This window comes from Bubalus kerabau, chromosome 10 (assembly GCF_029407905.1).
Source record: "Bubalus kerabau isolate K-KA32 ecotype Philippines breed swamp buffalo chromosome 10, PCC_UOA_SB_1v2, whole genome shotgun sequence".
In the NCBI taxonomy this organism is placed as follows: Eukaryota; Metazoa; Chordata; class Mammalia; order Artiodactyla; family Bovidae; genus Bubalus; species Bubalus kerabau.
The window spans coordinates 43630010-43635407 of NC_073633.1; the positions used below are offsets into that span (position 1 = coordinate 43630010).

Sequence of the window (5398 nt, forward strand, 5' to 3'; positions counted from 1 at the left end):
ATCAAAGGACACATATTATCTTAAGTTCCTCAAGATGGTTTTATCTAGTGAGGAGTATGAGCTGGACTGATTTCCTCTGTCAGAAATTGCAGATAATGTCACTGCTTTGGAAACCAATGAGTGATGACTCAGTCTAGGAATACATGTATCTGCAATATTATTGGCATTTTAATGTTCACTTATGCATGATTACATCTGATATCTAAGAAAATATGATAGTCTGAGAAACTCTCTTCTAGAATCAGGTTGGGAAAGATCATTTCACTCTTGGGCCCCCATGTGATTGTACCTCATGGATAGCACAATAGATTCTGAAAAGAGATATGAGTTGGACAAAACAAAACTGTGAGATCGGGGAAGTTTTTCATACCATGTTTAACTTCCCCATATGGCATTTTACTTTATTTTCAGACCCTCCCTCTAACATCTTGTTGTTTCAGAGTTCCTTCTCTTTCATTTTACCCAATTGGAGCTCCTCCTAAAAAATAGGAGGTTGAAATTTATGTCAACTCTATTTACATTTTAAACCATGTATATTGTAAATAAAACACAGATTCAGAAAATTATCCAAATAAAGTATACGGTGCAATGAATTATAATAAGGTAAGCATTGTCCAGGTCAAGAAATAGAAGCTTTCCAGAGGTGAGAGAGGAGGTGACCCGAGAACCCTGTTCTATTTGTACCATTCCTATTATAACCCTCTTCCTCCTGCCATTATCCTAACTTTTACAGTAATAGTGACTTCCTTGAATTTTTTTTATAGTTTTAACACTAAAATATGTATCCCTAGACATTCTAGTTTGGTTTACATTTTAAAAAATTTGACATGCTTATAAGTCTTCTTAAAATCTGTATTTAACCCCATACCTTTTCCATCCCTTTCATTTCATTCTATCTGTTTAAAAAGTTGGAAAATTTGATATGTAGAGTTTCCCATAAACATTTTCTGGATTTTAGTGATCCTATCCTTTGGTAGAGTTCAGTGTGTTTCTTTGTCACGGATATTTCTAACACGTTGGGTGCTAAATCCAGAGGGAGGATATGATGCAGACTTGATTCCTTTGTCAAGACTATACATAATATTTGTATTAATAGTTATAGGAGGTACATGTCTAGTTTTCTCTCTTTTTGTAATGTTTTTGGGCAACAATTGATATTTAATGCTTATATCGGTCATTCATTGGTAGTTATGAATGGTATTTTCTACTTTATTACTTCTTTTTTCATTGTTGATTGGGATACTTTTATAGAGACACTTCCCCTTATCTCCCATTTGATTACCTAGTTGTTCAATCGCTCAGTCGTGTCCGAATCTTTCATACTGTTCGTGGGGTTCTAAAGGGTGCTGTTCATATAAAAGAAGTTAGATCATATTTGCTGCTGTGCCTTTATGTATTAGTTTTCAAGATAATGAGTTAGGTCCCTATCATTATCTGAAGGTGATCAATATTTAACATTTTATTATGACTCATGAATTTGAACATACAGTTAGATTTCAAGCCATTGCAATTTGTATCACTGGTGAAGCTCACGTACTGTATGATTAAATTATTCAATCCTTATGTTTCTATTGGATATAGTCATTATTTTCCATCTAGGGATGACTTCTGTAGTAACTGAGTCTTTTTTTAACTTTTATACTTTTATTTTAAATTTTTTCCAGTTTGATCAAGATATAATTGACATCTAGCACTGTGCACAGCATAATGGCTTCATTACATATATTGTGAAATGACTATCACAGTAAGGTTAGTCACCATCCATCATCTTATACAAATAAAAAAGACAGAGAGAAAAAATTTTTTTTTTTTTTTTATGATGAGAACTCTTAGGAGCTGCACTCTTAACAACTTTCCTTTCTATCATACAGCAGTTTTATTTACTATCATCATGTTGTAATTTCCAATATTTATTTTGTAACCAGAAGTTTGTCCCTGTTAACACTTTTGTGTCTGGCTTCTTCAGACACAAAATATATATCTGGCTTTATATATATCTGGCTTCTTCATCCAGCATAAAGTTGAAATTCATCTATGTTATTGCCTGAATCAGTAGTTCATTTTAAAAAAATTTATATTGAGGAGTATTATGGATGTACTGCATTTTTTGTTTTTGTGTTTTAAATCACTCATTTGTTTATAGAGTTTATTCTTCTGTCTCCTTCTACAGAATGTAAGTGGCTTTATTCTATTGTTTTGATAAAAGAAAAACATGTTTAATCATAAATACATAAAAACATTAAAAGAGAAAATGAAACGAATTTATAATCCCACCACCCCGAGCTAACCACTGTTAACATTTTGATCAATACCCTTCCAGAATTTTCTGTGCATAATATGTAGAAATAAAATTGTATTTGATTCTACTTAATGTTATCCTTTAAAAATCTGTATGTGATAAATGTATTTTCATGTGAATAAATACAGACTGTCTCATCATTTTTAATGTATGAATATAATTGATATTTAAACAGTTTCTATTTTTCTACCAAAAATAATGCTATTGAATAATTACTGAAAATAATGCTATCATATATAATTGCTTTTGTATTAGAAATGCAGGACATTTCCTGACCCAGTCATACCTCCTTAGAAATTTCTGAATGGGTAGCGGAGTAGAAGACAGCAAACGGTCAGAACTTCCTTGGTGGTCCAGTGGTCAAGACTCTGAGCTCCCAATGCAGTGGGCCTGGGTTCAAACCCTGGCCAGGGAAGTCGATCTTGCATGCTGCAACTAAGTGCCCACATGCTACAAGGAGATCCTGTGTGCCACAATTAAGACTCAGGGCAGACAACAGCAATGAGACCGTGCATTGCCTCTCCCTCCACACAACTGAGGGGTTAATCTAGGGTTCCATAACTTGTGACTTAATTCAAAGTGATGAGATGAGTAGTAACAATTAGATTTCTTCTTAAAAATTTTATAATTGTGAAATTGTGAACCAACAAACTGCTGTAGTCACTGATAGCATTTTTTTTTTTAGGGTGCAGTAGTTGTGATACATGGGCTTAATTGTCCAATGACAACTAAGGAACCTGAGGGATCTTCCCTGACCAGGAATCAAACCTGTGTCCCCTGCTTTTGCAAGCAAATTCTTTTTTAAAAAATATTTTATTTTTTATTGAAGTATAGTTGATTTACAGTGTTTCAGATATATAGCAAAGTGATTCTATATATATATATTCTTTTTCAGATTTTACCATTATAGGTTATCACAAGATATTGGATATAGCTCCCTGTACTATACAGTAGGTCTTTCTTGTTTATGTATTTTATATATAGTAGTGTGTATCTGTTAATCCCCAATTTATCCCCTCCCCACTTTACTCTTTGGTAACCATAAGTTTTTAAAAAATTATTATTAATTTATTTATTTTAATTGGAGGCTAGTTACTTTAAAATATTATGGAGGTTTTTGCCATACATTGACATGAATCAGCCACGGGTGCATATGTACCCCCGTTCTGAACCCCTCTTCTATCTCCCTCTGCATCCCATCCCTCTGGGTTGTCCCAGTGCACCGACTTTGAGTGCCCTCTTTCATGGATTGAGCTTGGACTGGTCATCTGTTTCACATATGGTAACATACATGTTTCAATGCTATTCTCTCAAATCCTCCCACACTCACCTTCTCCCACCGAGTCCAAAAGTCTGTTCTTTACATCTGTGTCTCTTTTGCTGTAGGGTGGTCATTACCATCTTTCTAAATTCCATATATATGCATTAATATACTGTATTGTTGTTTTTCTTTCTGACTTACTTCAATCTGTATTAGAGGCTCCAGTTTCATCCACCTCATTAGAACTGACTCAACTGCGTTCTTTTTTTAAAATAGCTGAGTAATATTCCATTGTGTAAATGTACCATAACTGTTTTATCCATTCATCTGCTGATGGACATCTAGGTTGCTTCCATGTCCTGGCTATTGTAAACAGTGCTGTGATGAATATTGGGGTACATATGTTTCTTTCACTTCTGATTTCCTTGGTGTGCATGCTCAGCAGTGGGATTTCTGGGTCAAATGGCAGTTCTTTTTCCAGTTTTTAAAGGATTCTCCACATTGTTCTCCATAGTGGCTGTACTAGTTTGTATTACCACCAACAGTGTAAGAGGGTTCCTTTTTCTCCACACCTCTCTAGAATTTATTGTTTGTAGACTTTTTGATGGCAGCCATTCTGACCAACGTAAGATGGTACCTCATTGTGGTTTTGATTTGCATTACTCTGATAATGAGTGACGCTGAGAATCTTTTCATGTGTTTGTTAGCCATCTGTATGTCTTCTTTGGAGAACTGTCTGTTTAGTTCTTTGGACCATTTTTATTTTATTTTATTTTTAAACTTTACAATATTGTATTGGTTTTGCCAAATATCAAAATGAATCCGCCACAGGTATACATGTGTTCCCCATCCTGGACCATTTTTTGATAGGGTCGTTTATTTTTCTGGTATTGAGCTGCATGAGCTGCTTGTATATTTTTGAGATTAATTCTTTGTCAGTTGCTTCATTTGCTATTATTTTCTCCCATTCTGAAGGCTGTCTTTTCACCTTGCTAATAGTTTCCTTCATTGTGCAAAAGCTTTTAAGTTTAATTAGGTCCCATTTATTTATTTTTGCTTTTATTTCCATTACTCTGGGAGGTGGGTCATAGAGAATCTTACTGTGATTTATGTCAGAAAGTGTTCTGCCTATGTTTTCCTCTAGGAGTTTTATACTTTCTGGTCTTATATTTAGATCTTTAATCCATTTTGAGTTTATTTTTGTGTATGGTGTTAGAAAGTATTCTAGTTTCATTCTTTTACAGGTGGTTGAGCAGTTTTCCAAGCACCACTTGTTAAAGAGATTGTCTTTTCTCCAATGTATATTTTTGCATCCTTTGTCAAAGATAAGGTGTCCATAGGTGCATGGATTCATCTCTGGGGTTTCTATGTTGTTTCATTTATCTATATTTCTGTCTTTGTGCTGGTACCATATTGTCTTGATGACTGTAACTTTGTAGTTTAGCCTCAAGTCAGGCAGGTTGATTCCTCCAGTACCATTCTTCTTTCTCAAGACTGCTTTGGCTATTTGAGGTTTCCTATTACTTTGCCAACAAAGGTCCATCTAGTCAAAGCTATGGTTCTTCCAGTAGTCATGTATGGATGTGAGAGTTGGACTATAAAGAAAGCTGAGCACCGAAGAATTGATGCTTTTGAACTGTGGTGTTGGAGAAGATGAGAGTCCCTTGGACAGCAAGGAGATCCAACCAGTCAATCCTAAAGGAAATCAATCCTGAATATTTTGGAAGGACTAATGCTGAAGCTGAAACTGCAATACTTTGGCCATCTGATGAAAAGAACTGACTCATTTGAAAAGGCCTTGATTCTGGGAAAGATTAAAGGCAGGAGGAGTAGGGGAC

General features: G+C 34.8%; 1 non-coding gene across 1 annotated transcript; it reads left to right on the forward strand.

Moving 5' to 3' along the window:
- Positions 1-2641: 2641 nt before the first annotated feature.
- Positions 2642-2714, forward strand: TRNAG-CCC (transfer RNA glycine (anticodon CCC)). The gene has a single exon. It is a non-coding gene; the product is annotated as a tRNA-Gly (tRNA).
- The last annotated feature ends 2684 nt before the right edge of the window (positions 2715-5398 follow it).